This window comes from Epinephelus lanceolatus, chromosome 20, assembly GCF_041903045.1.
Source record: "Epinephelus lanceolatus isolate andai-2023 chromosome 20, ASM4190304v1, whole genome shotgun sequence".
NCBI classification, from domain to species: domain Eukaryota; kingdom Metazoa; phylum Chordata; class Actinopteri; order Perciformes; family Serranidae; genus Epinephelus; species Epinephelus lanceolatus.
Genome location: NC_135753.1, coordinates 4,108,186 through 4,126,319, shown reverse-complemented (window position 1 = coordinate 4,126,319; position 18,134 = coordinate 4,108,186).

Sequence of the window (18,134 nt, the reverse complement as noted above, 5' to 3'; positions counted from 1 at the left end):
GTGTTTTCAGTGAACAAAAACTATTTTGACATTGATTTTGCTATAATTGTATTTAACAACTCTTATGGATCATGTTTAATTAAGTCTGGACAAATTAAGAATTTTAGACAATATTATAAAGTAATGTCATATTTTACTCTTAATTTCATCATTGAATTTCACTTTTTTACTTGTTTAACCCTATCTAGATAATAATTTACCTATCAATTAAACTTTGCATCACCATTTTCATTTTCATCATCGTTTTCAACATCACCACTGTTTCTTGCCTTTATGACAATCACATTAATAATTTCCATTATCCTTGTTTTTACATAAGTATGATATTCTGGGTAATTTCTTTTCAACGCCAGTTCCACCATCTTCTTTCCCCTGGATAGTGCCATCTCAGATTTGTTGTCTGAAGTTAGATTCTTAGAGGATGAAATCGGCTGTCAGAATTCCAAAGCAGTCGCGTGAGGGTAGGTAGTCTGTGAAAATTGGCCATAGAATCCCAAGGCAGACCGCAGTAACTTCACTTACTGCGGTCTGCCTTGGGATTCTACGGCCGATTTTCACAGACTACCTATCCTTGGTTTTGAGACAGATTTTGTAGTTACTGCAAATTTTATACAATTTTTTTCTCTAAAACTAAGCAAAATTGAACTCTGAAACTTTGTCACAAGATAAAACAGATATCAAGGAGTTCATTTTTACTTATAACTCAAATTTAACCAAAAATGTAGTTACTGCATTTAGGCTTTGTAGGGCAGAATAGCCGTAATTAGAATTATAATATTATTACTTTAATTAATGTTGTTGTAAGCTACTGTCATTACCGTCTGTCCTGCATCTGTCTCTGTCTCTGTCTCTCTTTCTGTCTCATTGTGTCATGCGGATTACTGTTAATTTATCATGTTGATCTGTTCTGTACAACATCTATTGCAGGTCTGTCCATCCTGGAAGAGGGATCCCTCCTCAGTTGCTCTTCCTGAGCTTTCTACAATTTTTTCCCCCCATTAAAGGGTTTTTTTGGGGAGTTTTTCCTTATCTGCTGTGAGTGTCCTAAGGACAGAGGGATGTCGTATGCTGTAAAGCCCTGTGAAGCAAATTGTTATTTGTGATACTGGGCTTTATAAATAAAATTGAAAAATTGAATTGAATCTGACCACTGCTATAAAAATGTGCTGGGGGATGTGACTGAGGTTGTGTACTCTGTACACAAAAAAAGCTCTGCAGAGCTGTTGACAGTTTCACATCGAACCTGAAGTTCTGTTTCCACATTTGGAGAGACAAATATGTAAGGGGATGTGGGTAAAATTTTTCTCCACTAGAGAATTTTCGGCTTCAAACACCTCATTTCCTGCATTCTGGTGCATTTTAAGAACCAGTTTGTGCCTTTTCTGCATGTTAATTTAACTTCAACAGAACAAAATTTACTGTCAGGTTATGAATATTGAGTGGGAACATGTCCCCTGTTTTTTTTTTTTTTGTTGTTGTTGTTGTTGTATTTTTTTTCTATAGGCCTCTACCAAACGGTTCAGATGTCATGGACTATATATTGTTATAATGCTTGTAATATGTTCACATACCAACATCCTGTATATCAGTTTGTTACCATGGAATTAGTAGTATTAGCAGTGCTAGTATTATTTCTACGTATGTATTCTAGATATACCATTACAGTGCTTCGAAAACGTCTCAGAAATATAAAATATATATACATATGTATATATATGTGTATGTATATATATATATATATATATATACACACATATATGTATGTGTGTGTGTGTGTGTGTGTGTATACATATATTTATCATCAAGTGTTCATTTTGTAGCAAATAGTCAATTTAAACTACATTACCTTAGCTTTACTACCTTTATCATAAAAGGCCAAGTGAGCCATTTGGTAGAGCATGAAATTATTTGACCTTTACTAGAGTCAGACCACTTAAACTATAACATGTTCAAAAAATATGCCTACATTTGAAATCTCATCACACAGAGCCCTGTCTGGAGTGACTTGTTATGCCCCATGCCGGCAGTAGCTGAAGCTGGAGGTAATATGTTTTTGGGTTGTACATCTGTCAGTCTGTCCGTCCCATTTCCCGTGAACGTGATATCTCAAAAAAATTTGTCCAAATTTGGCACAAACGTCCCCTTAGACTCAACAATGAACTGATTAGATTTTGGTGTTCAAAAGTCATTCTGACCTTGAATCTGTCTCATTCTTGTGAACACAATATCACAAGAACACCTCGGAATTTCTTCTTCAAACGTTCACTTTGACTGAAAAATGAACTGATTAGAATTTGGTGGTCAAAGGTCAGTGTGACCTCACAAAACATGTTTTTGGCCATAACTCAAGACTTCATTTGCTAATTATGACAAAAATTCACACAAATGTCTAACAGGATAAAATGATGAAGTGATGGCATTTTATATGCAAAAGGTCAAAGGTCAACTTAACTGTGACATCATAATGTTATGCATAAAACCCCTTTCTGGCCATTAGTCAACGTCATATCTCAGGAACAGAAGGGGAGACATTTGGTCAGATACTGAAATGATGACTCTAATCTTGAAACTGTGTTTATTGTATACATCTTCTGTGCTGTCGTGGGGAAGATATGTATGACGCATCCATGTTTTCACAGACAAGGATGTATGCTGTAAGAGAAACTTGAATGGTGCGTGGAGGCATACAACCGTAGGGCGGTAATTCTAGTTTTGTTACTAATTTCCTGTAGGAGGCGAACTGTAAAGGCAGACTATTTTAAAACACAGCTACATCTAGTGGAGTTTTATAAGCATAACATACCTAGAATGTTAGGGATAGCTAGTTGAGGTTGGGTTAAGTTCAACACATTTTTCATTAAGATACAGCGACTGACCATTTAAGGGTTGAGATCACTGACAATGAAAATATTTCAAAAGTGATTGTACAGATATATTTGTCTAGCATGTTGGTGACTTCAACAGTTTAAACTTGTTCTTATTAATTTGTAAAACTCCTTAGGAACATGTGAGCAACAGCAGCTGCTCAGATTCATTCCAGCGTGTCTTTAGAGAAAGAAATGTAATATATTCCTGCACAATGGCGTTCTCAATCCAGGCGGAACATTTTCTGAGATTACAGTTTGGGGAATAATTACTCTGTCAGAATCAGATCACGTACGCCTCCAGTTCTTTTAAATATTAGTAAAGGGAGTGTGTGTGTGTGTGTGTGTGTGTGTGTGTGTGTGTGTGTGTGTGTGTGCTGTCTGTCAGTCAGTGTGTGGCCTGCCGGGGGTGGACACATCCTTCAAATGAAATACTAGACAGGTGTCTGGAAAAAAACTGCTGCCAAGTCTGCACTTTTACCATCCGCTCATCCCCTTCCTTCCTCCTCTTCCTCCTCAGCTCCGTCAGTCACATCACTCTCTTTCTTTTTCCCAGGCTGCCTCCACCAACGCCCTCTGCGCTCCTTCTTTTGGTTTTTCAACTTCTTTCTCTGTTTCAGTTAGTCCACTTACTAATGTATCTTTTCTTCATGGATGTCTTTTGTAGCTTTTCTTTGCTTTCTGTCAAAGCAGTAACACTAAATTGTAAGAGTCCATGATCTCAGAAATTTAGCCACAAAAATTGTAAACAAAAAAAAACAGGCTTTCACAACTTGTTAATCTGTGTTTGACGAGCAGCCTTGCTTCTAAAACTGTTGTAAAATCATATTTTTTAAATTACTAAATAGGCACATGCTATTTACAGCCGAGCATGAATGGTTGTCTGTCTGTCTGTGTCAGGCCTGTGATAGTCTGGTGACATGTTCAGGGTGTATCCCGCCTCTTGCCCAGTGACAGTTGGGATAGGCTCCAGCCCCTTGCAACCCTTAACAGGATAAGCGGTTATGGATAATGAATGAATGAATACATAAATACACCTGAATATAAACAGCGACATTGGCTATTCACACCAGGGTGTATATTCCTGGGCCTCAACGTTAACATGAACACATTTTTACATAATAGCCATAGCAGTTTTAATCCTCCTAAAAACTGAAAACAACAAGTCAACTAAGTCTAAGAATAATAAGCCAACACTGACTCACACTGAAAGTGAAAGTCCTGTGCTTGACTCATTCATCCACCACATCTTACTCCCTCCATGGGCTGTCACTCTTTACACTATGTCATTTAAAATATGGCTAGAATTTATTAATTTCGAGGAAAGTGGTGACGGCTCCAGATCATGCACAAGCAGTGAGAGCCCTGGCACATTTGGTGCCCTAATCAGTGTTTTACCATTCTGGCCTCACCGTTATGACATACCCACTTTTCAATGATTAAATCAAATTCCCTCCCAAATGTTTTATCCTACATGCTATCCTGTTTCACTTGAAAATCTATTGTAATATGGAAGGTAATTTCTCTCAAATTGCTGTTTAATCTGGACTTTAAAGTTCAATGTACAGACTCATACAGCAGTAAACTCCCTCAAACATCACTTATGACCCACTCTCTGTGGTGGTGTATTTAACTACCATGATTTTATTATTATGTTTTTCTTTTGCTGTGTTCAGGACATTCCTGGGCAGACTGTGCAGGTGAGGTCGGGACGTACCCTCAGCAGCACGCGTCCAACAGGAAGCTAAGAAAATTGCGGCTACACTGCAGAAAAAGATAGGCAAATACAGCAAGGTGAAACATCCAACGTACAAAGCTCGTTCCTAAACAAGAGTGAATCACTTTCACTGGTGAGCACTGAAGGAGAGGATGGGGATGAGGAGCAGCATAAAGTTGGCCCATTTTCTGTTGGTCAAGTAGGTGCTGGCAGCTAGCTTCATTAGCTTGCTTAAAGGGACATTGTGTAGCGTTTTCAGTTGTTTATTGGCAAAAATCGATGTCTGCAATCATAAATATGTCATCATTGGTGTATTATTACCTCCACCAATAATCTGACTTATTCAGCGGCACACTGATGCCAGGAGAGAGATGAGGTGTGTGAGGTTGAGCCACTTGTCAGTTGTCAAAAGACAAGACGTGATTGGTTTGTTTTGATTTACACCATCCCCAACAGTCCTACGTTGTAAACACAGCCAGCATGGTGAGGAGGGGGTTTGTCAACTCGCGTCGCGTGTCTGTGTAGGAGCCTGAATGAATACTCCATGTAGTATCGGATGACATGGTTTCATCAGTGTTATCATAGCTTTTTGGTACACAGCAGCTACCGTTCGAAACAGTGAGGCGCTAGAGTGCACTATCCGTTTGAATGCAATATGATTTCAACGTTAGATGGGAGAAATTCCTACACACTGTGGCTTTAAGTATTGGCTTTACCTTTACAAGAAATGTAACATTCCTGCACAAGTTCAGTAGCAGTGGAGGGAGGAGGGGCAAGTTTGACAGTAACTTGCAAACAGTAACTGACAATTTCTGCATAGTCCCCCTCAACAGTGTTTCCTCCTCATGTTGATGCAGTTTCATTTAAAACATTTACTTAAGTAACAGTTGATAAGTTTTCTAGACAACAGAAACAGTTTAGTCATGTAGCGTAAGTAAAACAGAATATTTACAGTAATGTTTGGGGTCGGGGCTCTGAGCTCTCCCTACTGAACTTATCCTTGTGTGGATGGACTACTGATGCATCAACACCTGCAAACTCCTGCTGATATATGGTTCTGTTTTCAGCTAAAGTAGTTCTTACAGTATGTACCTTTTCAATTTTTACTTGTTGTAAGTTAAAGACAATGTTGTGACTCAGAGTTTTAAAAACATTTTCATCCTAAGAGAAAACTGTTAGTAAGTTTTTCTTTTTACAGTGTAACAGTCTCTCCCTCTGTCCTGTGGTTTGAATGTAACTGAAGATCGGTCGAGCGGAGGGGAGATTTCCCCTCAAACTGCCGCGAGCCAATCGCACGAGCCGGATGACGGGCGCTCCCTGAAGGGACTAATCATCAATCAGTCGCCGTGACATTGGCCTGGTGACCCGCCATCTGTCAGAGAGAGAAAGGGAGAGAGAGGAGCTGAAGAAGAATGTTTTTTTTGTTTTTTTTAATGTTCAAGCTTTCCACGTTTCTCTTCATCATTTCTTCTCAGCAAGAAAAATTGTTCATTGTTTTTATTAATAAAATGAATTCAGTGAAGAGAAAGAAACAAAGATGGAGGGATAGGAGAGCTATCATAGAAAAAAGAGATGACAGAGAGGAAAGAAAACGTGAAAAGACAAAAACATAATGAGGACAGAAAGGAAAAAAATAAAAAAGATAGATAGACAATAAAAGATAAACGGATTAGGAGAAAAATAACCAGAAAAATAACCAGAGGAGGAAAATAAAAGACAAACTAAAGGAAAAAGAGGAGAAACATGAATGAGGTAAGAGAAAGTGGATGAGGAAGAAATGTGGATGAAGGGAGAAAAACAATTAAAAAAGGTATAGTTGGAGAAGAAAAGAGGAATAAGCGTTAACAAAGAAGGAAAAAGAAGAAGAAACAAAAAAGAAAAGATGATGAAGAAGTTACAAGTGGTTTTAGAAAAAAAATGTGAGGCAGGAGAGAAGAGGAAGAGAGTCGTCCAACTTCATCCTCCATTAGCTGAGATTTCCATTATATGCTGATGAATTGACCCTTTGCTAAGCCCTGTCCCTTTGTGGTGGTCCGACAAGCTGTCAGAGTAAGCATGGAGCCCACACTGTAACTAACTGTGCTCCCTGAAGAAATATGATATTTTTGGAAAACTGAAACAGTGATTCCAGAGAAGCAGACAGAGGGGTCTACGGTCTGTGTTTGAAGGATCGATCCAGGATGTCAAACTGACTCAGCAGCAACAACAGGGTAAAAACGACCACATCACTGCTGACCGCCACAGAAGACAATGAATATAAATGGAAACTTTGACGACATTGAACCAGCTGTGTGGCATCACAGTGTGGGCAGATGATCAGTGTTTGGCTTTGCCCTCGTGCTGCTGCCAGCACCTGGACCTCCACCGCCAGACAAGCAGGGATCTCCAGGGGAAGTCAAGCAGCATTCATCTGCGCACAATGCGATGACACACAGCTGGTTCAATATCAGCAAAGTTTCCCTGCTTCTCTTCACTGGTTCCTGTACAGCAGGATCGGTCTTTTTTTCACTGTTATAATCATTGACAAGCAAAAGCAGCATGTGTATACATTCAGTAGGCTGTATCTTCACTAGCTAGCTAGCTAACCACTTTTCAGGGTCTGATTTTGGTTTTGAAACAGGGATGAAATGTAAATCTCCTTCCAACCTCTCCAGGTAATGAGTATCATTAACCCACGACGTGCCCAAAGCACAACATTTAGCTCCAAATCCACACAACCAGCCTGAAAATGAAGGAAATCTGAAACGATTGCATTAGAGTCAATGGAGCACGGGTGTGCTGTTGTTGGACCCTGGTTTGAGCCATTCCGATGTTATGATTGGCCAGTCCACATCTGGCGGTGGGACTTAGCACAGGGTCAATTGTCGTCAGGAGAGACGTCGGCCTCCGGAGGTCAGAGGTCACCGAGGATTACCTGCAGACACTTGCCTCTCTTCGTCTGACTGCTAACTTCCTCCTCTGCGTCTTCCATATTTATACTGTTCACTTTTTCTCCACATTTCATCTTTCCCTCCTCACTGTTTCCTTCTTTTCATCAACTCACTTCAGCAGGGTGCATTTAACTAATCCTCTTCAGATTCTTTTTTTTCTCCCCAGATTCTGTTTTCCGTTTAAATTTTTCTCATTTCTGTGTTTTCAGATTTAAGCACATTGTGTCATCAGAAAGTGTCTAATTAAGAGGTGGGTGAGAAAACATTTAAAATTTGTTGAGTATCAGTGAATTTGATGTAAAACAGCATTGCACTATTTTTGCACTATTCCAATGACTTAATAATTTCCCTCACAACTTAGTGGGATTCCTTAATTCATAAGGGACACAGGTAATGTGTTCTATATTTCCTGTGAATATATTTCATTTGAACTTATCTCCAAATAGGTATGTACACAGTAATAACAATTATTTTTTCAGAATCAAGCAGCAACTGCTGGGACAAAGAAATGAAACCAAAGTACCAAAATCTGCAGTAATGTTCACTTGAGGCTGGCTCCAAGAGCGAGTCGGTCCCCATAGACCCCCATATTAAAATGTCCAACTTTACAGCAGAAATAAGTATGTTTACAGCCTGACACAAAAAAACAATTTTGGTCTCTACAGCTAATTTCAACATTCATGACAACTGTACGGGGGTGTGTCTCTTTGTAGACAGTAGTTTTGTGTGTTTGAGGTCATTTTGCATCTGTTTTTTCTTTGTAGTCATTTCATCTCTCTTCATGATCATGTTGTGTCTTTTTTTGTTATTTGTGTCTTTTAAGAGTCATTTTAGGCCTGTTTCCACCGAGCAGTACCTTGCGGTATGGTGTGGTACGGTTTGGTGTGCTTTTTTTCCGTTTCCACTGGGAAAAGTTGTGGATGGTACCAATGGAACTGTTCCTATCCATTCATACAATTTTTGGTACCCCTTCTGTTGGGGTATGTAGCACACAGATCTGTTACTAAAAGGTGGAGCTGTGAACACTGCAGGCCGTTGACTGGTCATTAGCAGAGGGTCACTCTGCTCAGAGCTGGGTTGTGGCTGGTTTTGAGGCAGAAGCCACTGTTCATATCGTGAAGTTTAATAAGTTTAGTTAGTTTAGTTTAGTTTAGTTTATTTACTTTATTAATCCCCCTGAGGGGAAAGTCAATGTTTTCACTCTTGCTTGTCAATTACACGCAGATCCACAAACAGGACCTATACATGCACAAAGTGGAGACATGTCAGAGTGAGGGGTAAGTAGACTGTAACTATAAAATATAAGGATGTTTTGAAAAAATAACTTCATTCACTGGGCCGACCCCCGGGATTTTTACGGTGGAACATTAACTCGTAATGTTACTCAATGCACAAGCTGATGATTTGACTCAATCAACACACCTTAAATATTCCATATTACAACTCTGACCATTACTTTTTATATGACATACACTTTTAGTAATGGGTGGATCTTCAAGCGTTGATCTGTATTAATGTCGGCCAGGTTATGTGAACTGCATATATTCTAATCCTCACTTGGGGAAAAGCAAAGTGTTGTGTAGCTGTGTGTTTTGCTCTTCTGTAGTTATTTTATGTCTCTGTGCAGTTCCTTTACATTCTTTTGTGTGTCTTTGTTGTCTTTTTGAATCCTTTCTGATTGGTACGTGTTAATTTGAGCAACATTTTGCATGAAGACCAGGGCCCCCCAGACACTTTGGGTCCTTGGGCCCTGTAGGCTTGTTCAGTAATTCATCCATGGTTAGCACTCACATATTTGAAGGAGCCTAGTTTCCAAAGAGCATTTCAATTTTAAAATAATGGTGAAAACCTCCTTTTAAAGTTTAAAAAAAATTTCCTCAAAGCATCAGACAGTGTTAGAAATGATTTTTTATTTTTTATTCAGTCAACACTTTTATCATGAACACTGTTGTCTTTGTGAATTGATATTTGAGGAAAAATGAGTCAAATTGTTGAGATTACAGAATAAAAACGATAAAATTAACAGACAGACTGAGGAAAGAGAAGCAGCATTCAACCAGAGGGATTTAAATAAAATAAATAATAATTATCCATTGTGGTGAAAAGGGAGCTTAGCCAGAAAGCTAGGCTCTCGATTTACCGGTCAATCTACGTTCCAACCCTCACCTATGGTCATGAGCAGGAATAATTATAATAATTTTAATAAAATAATGTGTTGCAACTTATATTCAAAATTTACAAGAAAGACAACACAATGATCTGTCTTGTATCTGCTTAAGTGTCTCACTCTGCATCAATATGTTGGATGGACAGGTGGACACTTGATGAGATGGGAAGGTGTCTGGTTCATTAAAAGAGGCCACAACAGCAGGAGTTCACGTCAAGTTCATCAGTGACTTTATGTAGGACAGCTTACAGGGGAGAAGCTGTTTTATTTTCTGCTGTGGCTCGGTACAACGTGTATAGACCATCCACTCATAACCTCATAGATCAACACTCATAGATCAACACTAATGTAGAGAGTGGTCCTCAGAGAGACACAGATGCTGCAGGGAGAGGAGAGGGTGAACAGGTTCAAAGCAAAGAACCAGAGAAAGAGATAATGCTGCGTTTGAGTCCGCCGGGAATAAGCATTGGAAGAGCTTTGGCAGTTTGAAGCGGCAGTCTGGAGGTTTCTCTTCCTGTCATAATTATTCTTAGCCTTTTCACACTTTGTTGAACCCACTTCTCATCAACCTGCAGACACTCAGCTGGTGGTTTCCTGCCTTTAACTGCTCCTATAATGTAGCTGCAGTGCACTCTGCTCTCTGGTTGGCCTCTGTGTTAACCAAAGTAACCACAGATCTTGACGATTATAATGTGCAAAATTTAAAATCCATTTTTATCAAAAGCGATATTTACAGTATGCATTCATCCCCTCCAATAAAATGATGCAAGTAGCAGAGGACTTTTATTTTGAGAAAATTAAAGACATTTACACCAAAAACTGATGCAGGAAAATTCACCAGAATGCAGAAAATTACCTGTTTGATGCTCAAAATTTTCTTTATTAAGTCTCAAACTGAGTAATTTTGGACTGTTGCTGTAAAGGTACTATAATATTATACTTTATTGTATATATTAACAAGTGTTAATTACTTTTTTAAAAAAAATGTGATAAAAATGTATATTTTTTCATATTCCAGTTCCAATATCTAAATATTGGAAAGAACTGCTTCCTTTAAAAAGTGTGCTCTGCAGAACTGAATCATAACACATCTGTAGTGAAGCCAGTGGTGGGGCCTGAACCAGCTGGCTTGGAAGCATGTCATGAATTTTATGTTTTCTAACTGCTGTACAATTTGGTTAATGCAGGCTAAATTAAATTTCTAATGCATCTACGTTATACCTTTACTGAGCTTGGTTAAACATACTCTTTTAAAGGTAATTTCTGTGACTGTATGGTGGCATACATTCATTTAGTTTTGGGTGTTGGCAGTGGCATTGATGAGGGGACCGGGGATGGACGGGTCAGACGAGGTTCTAAAAAGATTAGCTCAGACTATCTCATTTAAAAAAACAAACAAACAAAAAAAATCAGAAGGAAATGACGCAAACTAGTACATTTGTTAGGACTGTGATCTTAGTCCAAAATCAAAACATTCTCACGCCCAGCTTGTCACAAATCGCCACTTGTTCTGTGGACCTTTCACGGCTACATGTGACGTGCTGGGTATCCTGGGTGCATCTGTTGTTGAAATTCTGGGACGCTGTGTCAATTTATGCCTGTTATTTGCATTGTGTCTTTTCAAAATACACCTTCATTTTCACAGGAGTGACACAAGTGTTGGCTCGTTAGATGCATACATTCTCTTTCAAAATAAATGTACAATGTCAGTAAAACACCTCGAATTGACCTTTATTTCCTTGTGCAACAAAAGCACGTGGTTGGGTTTAGAAAAAAAACATCATGGTTTGGCTCAACATTCATACGGGAAGTGAACAACGGGCTCCTGGGGGAGAATGAGAACACGTTGTCAAAATTCAAATTGTGAACTCTGAACATGAACTATATTATTTTAATCTGTGTGAAGTGAACTTTGAACTCACTCAGGTTGGGAAGAATGGACAGGTCAAACTATCACAGGACTCTCATCCAGGAGACTGCTCTTTGTATGTGTCATTTTGGGTGTCCTTGGAAAATGACCAATTCTGTTGTTCAGGTATGAGGCCATGTTGTCCAAAACACCAAGGCAAAGACTTTAAACATAGGCTACTTGTCAGTAAATCTGATTCTGATTCCTCTGGTCACTGCTTTCAAACAAAGAAAAACCCCAACAAAATCTTACCGTTAGCATGTAAACATGTATAACTGGGCCTTTATCAAGCATTTTAAGATATGAAAGAAAACTGCCAGTATGTTGAGCTAGTCTACTCGAGTCTGCAGCTACACAGCAAGCTAGTGATGTGGGGCTTTTTGAACTCTCTATGGGAAGGGTGTAAATTTTAGTCAACATTTGGGGCTACACAAAGGGGGGGTCCTCCCTGCAGAAATTATGAGCATCAAACACATTTCCTGCATTCTGGTGATTTTTTTAATGCATCAGTTTAGGGTGGAAATGAACTGAACTGATTCAGGTTTACGGCAGATTGCAACTGTTGCCTATGAAGTTGCATATGTGCCACCTATTTTACTCGAGACTTTGTTGTGTCTATGTATCACGTTCTAGCAGTTTGTCAAAATAAAAGTCCTCTTTTGCTTTCATGTGATTATTGCAGAAGACAAATGCACGTGGTCTGTGGGTAAAAAAGGTGAAGGCTGGCATACTGTGGGAGTTAACTCATTGGACAGATTTTTTGTGAGCCTAGACACTCAATATCAGTGACATATTCTACATCCACATATAATCCTTCCTAAGTAAGTTAACTGACTAACTAGTGGATGTTACTCACCCATGATGTTGGAGAAGTAACAGTTTGTTAAACTATAGTTTTGCTGCAATAAACTGAAACTTCTTGCATTCAAGTTGTGACTGAACACACAAACTCTCCAGCATAATCATCAGGTTTATGTTCTGGCCACCAGTTTGAATTGTTACCATGTTGTTTCTGAGAAATCAGCTTATTCTTCTGTTAATTTGGTAGAGGGCTCTAAATAGTACAATACTCTGAGGAGAGGAAGCCAGTCAGAGGTGAGAGTCAGAGCGTCATTGCTGTAGTTAGAATGAAGACATGTTGCCATGGTTACTGAATTTATCCAAAACTGATGTGATTTTGAGGTCGTGAAGAAGACTGACTGTCATCCGTTAAGTTTACGTTTTCAACGATGTTCTACAAAATGAACATCACTTTCGATTTCTGTTCTACAGCTGTGTTAAAGGATGAAGTTTTGGGGGTGGGAAAAAGAAAGATTCACTTTAGATGATTAAATCATTAGATCATGATTAAAAAACAAATAAAATAATGTCCGAATCGATATAATGGCTTTTTTGTGGTAATTTACAAGTAACATGACATAATTTCTCTTTTAAAGAAAAAATAAAGCAGATGCAAGAAAACAGAAAATAGTGGATGGTTTGAGGACACAGACCTTCAGCTGCTCTAATAGCAAGTTGAAGACATTCATAGCAACATTCATAACACATGTACAGGGGCTGAATTTTAGGGGACCAGGCGTTAGTCCGACCTCCCATAGGTCCGACTACTCATAACTCCGACTACCCACTAATCCGACCATGCAGGTCTACAGCGAGTTTTATCATTTTAGTTTCATAATGTCGACCGCCCATTAATCCGACCATTTTAATGCCATTATTCCGACCGTCGGATTTCATACCCAGTAGTCCGACGACAGCACTTCCAACACGAAGCAGTCTGTCACTGCGCTGGCATGGACTGTGAGGACAGTTGCATTTATCTCATCGACAGGAAATCACATCCATCTGCTATATGTGACATACATGCCCTTATTTGGATAACACATCCTGGTATTCCCCACACATAAAGACTTCTGGGGTCCGTTTCACAAAGCAGGTTTAGTGAAAACTCTGAGTCTGTTAACCCTGAAATGAGGGAAACTCTGGGTTTTCCGTTTCAGAAAAGGAGGTAACTTAAACCAGAGAAAGCAGAGTAACTCCAGCCCGTTTCAGAAAGAGTGGTAGTGAAGCTCAGTGTCAGTTACTATGGCAACTGACTCTGTGAACCTAACCTGGTCGGGAGCAGGTTTTCTTCAATGAACCTCGAGTTTCTAGCTGTCTCCTTCCTCTTACACCACACACGCAGTGTGATTCATTCATTCATTCATTTAGTGTCGCACAGGTTTCAGCGAGTTTGATCATCTGTCCTCAAGGTAAAGTCAGTTAGTGTGTTCTAGTTCTAAATCTACTTTTTCGACCATGGCATGTCTGTTCTTGGAGGACCCTGTGGACGAAGAGGCAGTGATATTGAGGAGGGAGTTACGCATTCGTCGGGAGATTATTCACAGGCCCAGAATTGACGTATTATCATTTCCAGAACATTTTCTTTTTGAACGGTACCGTTTCACATCACAGTCCATCATTTATATCCATAACCTCATCCTTCATGACATAACCAACATCACCAACCGTGGACGTGCACTTTCATCTACCCAGATTCTTTGAGTTGCTCTTTGTTTTTTTGCAAACGGGAGTTTTCTGTATAACATCGGAGATGCAGAAAATATCAGTAAGGCCATTTTCCATGAGAAAAGTGTTCTGAAAGCTCTGAAACATATTAAACTCTTTTGTCGTTCCCTGGACATAAACCTGTGACGGTCATCAATGAGGAGTTCCACAGGATTGCAGGTAAATGATGTAGAAATCAGTTAAAATTTATGATTATACATCATATTCAGTTAATGACATGGTGCTGCAACCTCAGACTGGGATTAGTCATTTTAATTTCTTTTAGGATTTCCCGGTGTGATAGGGTGCATTGATGGAACCCACATTCCCATCATTGCTCCTTCACAAAATGAAGGAGACTATGTAAGTAGGAAGTCCATTCACAGCATTAATGTGCAGGTAGATTGACTGTCTCAAAATGTCAGACTGCATCACACTGCAAAAACTCAAAATCATACCAAGAATATGTGTCTTATTTCTAGTCACAACAAATCACACCTAAAAGTAACTTGTTTTTAGACAATTTTCACTTGTTTCAAGTACATTTTCACTTGAAAAATAATGAGGTGAACTAAATTTTAGCTTTAACACCATTCCACCTGTTTGCATCTGTAGTCTAACATTATTGTGATTGCATAAATGTTTAAAATAAATTTAAACTTTCGCATTTACTCGAGCAGTAATTTTCTCCCACGCTGACTCCTGTTCCTTCACTGCTGCAGCCATGTTACTCTTCTTCCTGAAAACAGCTTCAAATTCGCTGTATGAGCGCATTAAAATATCCAACTCCAGAGGAGTAAAAAAAATGCAGACCTTTTCTTGTAGCTTGTTGCCATGGTGAATCGTGGTATTGGGGCTCCATTGATGACGGCTTTTTAAAGTTGTGGTGCACGCGCTTAACTCAGAGTGAACAAACTCTGTGTTGATTGAACCGATTGAAATCACCTGTTCTGAAACCCGTAACCCAGAGTTTCCCATCTCAGAGTTACTCAACTCAGAGTTCAGGGTTAGGCTCAGAGTTTGTTGAACCTCCTTTCTGAAACGGACCCCTGTTTTTCTGCTGATGTTGTTTTTTTTTTATCTTTGTACACTGTCTTGGTTCATCATGTTAGAGGTAGTGAGTTTTGGAGTATAGACATTTGTTTGTTTTTGCATTTTCAGCACCAAGGACAGCGCTTAAAGTGATTTTGTTATAACCACTGCCTGTAACAGGCTCGGGGACATCTTCAGCGCCAAGGACAGCGCTCAAACTACGGTAGTTCTTGTCTGCTTTTGTCATGTGGTGAATTCTACTGTTGGCCTCCTTATGGAAAAAATGTAACACAATTTGCATTTGTTAGAACTTCTTAATGTTTTATTTGCGTGTATCTTATGGCAGCCAGTCAGCAGCCTAGTGAGTGGCGATGTGCGATGCGCTATTCAGCAGGAAAAAAAATACAATGATGTCACTCATTGATTCATTCAGTTGGCAGCCCCCCCTACTTAATGCTGTACCCCACTGCCCACAGAAGAGGAATGCCTCTGTTGCAAGGAATGGGACCAGTTGCAGCCTTAGCTAAATGGTAAACAACAAACATGGCACCACACCGGTAAGGTAAGACAACACGTTTACATGTCGTTTTCTATATGTTCTCTGACATTTATCCTAACGATATGAGGCGGTCTTTGTGGAGAAAAAGCTTGTTTAGTGGACTAACTTTGCACTTGAAAGGATGCCCGTTCACTTACGTTTTAACAGGTCTGACGCTACTATGCTGTATCTAGGCTAACGGCTAACATGCTAACTATTATTTCTATGTCACTAGTGACTTGAAACAAATTTAGGACGATAGGGTTGAAATAAACCGAAATTTCCCTTTAAAACATCTTCCCGTGTGTGGGGAATACCAGGATGTGTTATCCAAATAAGGGCATGTATGTCACATATAGCAGATGATGTGATTTCCCGTCGATGAGATAAATGCAACTGTCTTCACAGTCCGCGCATAGAGACATTGCAGCTGTTCAGTGGTACAGCTGCTCTGTGTTTACTGAAAGGGGAAAGTTGCCTGGTCCCCCCTGAAATGTAACTTTACTGCGGTTGGATTTTTGGGAGGTCGGACTAATGGGATTCAAATACTAGGTCGGACCTTTGGGTAGTCGGACTAATGCTTAGTTGAACCATTGGGTGGTTGGACTGACGCCACGCACCCAAATTTTATCATAATCACCTGTTTACATTTTATCAGGCTTAAAGTTACACATAATTAAGGGCAGGGCTGCATTTAGTGACAGGATGTCTGCTGCTTGCTGATTGTGTCCTCAGCTTCTCAGTCAGATCCACCCCTCACTCCTCCACAGCTCCATCCTCTAATCCAAATATGGTCATTTCTGGCTCCAAAAGCCAAGATGGTGACGGCTAAAATGCCAGACTTGAGGCTTCAGAATGGGAGTCCACAAACCAATTTGTGACGTCATGGTAGCTACGTCCATTATTTTTATAATCTATGCTACAGCTGCTACTGAAGGTCTCGCTCCGAGACTTCTGCCTGCTCTCCTCCTGGGAAATAGTCCCCTAGCAGTGGAGAGAGGCAGAAGGGCCGCAGGGTGTGTTAGCTCACTTATTCTTGTTTTATTTGTGGTCTGATAAACAGAGAGAGAGAGCATGCAGCTCTACACTGAAATAGTATATTTTGCCCATTTTAAGTCCTAAAAAGAAAGAAAATCAGTATTTGACAGTGATAATGTGGCAGCTGTTATAAATGCGCCAACATATGGAAACACTAGGGACAGCTAAATGTAGCATAGTTGAGCATCCTGAGTTTGCCTAACTGAATAATTGATAAAACAATAAACAGACAGGAGACAGTGTAATAGCTCCAACAACAACCGCTGTCCTTTTATTTTCTTGACCAAAACTCCCACACATGCATGAGCTCTTCAAACAGTAGAAGTTCCCACCACAACTTTTCTCTGCCTTATGGCAACTCAAGAGGGACAAAAAAATATATAGAACAGTCTGTTACAGTAGCAGCATCTAAAGTTTACTTTAGAAGGTTTATATGTCATATTCATTCCATTGTGATGTATGGAATTGAAATTGATAACCTAAAAGTCTTTCCACAGAATCCCTCGCTATCGGATCATTATCTGATTACTTTTGATTTCTTTTTACTCGACACTTTTTACTTGACACTCGCCACTCAGCAACACTTACTATACTAGATGTTTATCAGATAGTGCTGTCGCAAAATTTAAGGAAAAGATTACTCCGTTGTTAAATTCAATACCAAGTCCCTCAGTAACAGAGGTTTCCTGTACCGACTTTGATCATTTTGTCGATAGTGCCGTAGGCTTGCTGCGAACAACACTTGACTCTGTAGCTCCTCTTACAAAGAAGTTAAAAAAGCAAAGAAGGTTCGCTCTTTGGCATAACTCTCAAACCCGTAAGTTAAAACAAATATCGCGAAAATTTGAAAGGAATTGGCGATTAACCAAACTGGAAGAATCTCGTTTAATCTGGGCAGACAGTCTCAAAACTTAGAAGAGGGGCCTCCGCAATGCCAGAGCAAACTATTACTCAGCATTAATAGAAGACAATAAGAACAACCCCAGGTTTCTTTTCAGCACTGTAGCCAGGCTGACTGAGAGTCAAAGCTCTATTCAGCCTTGTATTCCTTTAGCCCTTAGCAGTAATGATTTTATGAGCTTTTTTAATGACAAAATTCTAACTATTAGAGGCAAAATTCATGATCTCCTGTCCTCAGATAGTACCCATCTAACCTCAAACACAGCTGTAAGACCTAATATATATTTAGATTGCTTCTCCCCAGTTTCTCTTCAAGAATTGACCGCAGTGATTTCTTCATCTAAATCATCAATGTGTCTCTTAGACCCCATCCCAACTAGGCTACTTAAGGAGGTCTTTCCTTTAGTTAACACTCATATATTAGATATGATCAGTATATCCTTATTAACAGGCTATGTACCACAGTCTTTTAAGGTAGCTGTAATTAAACCT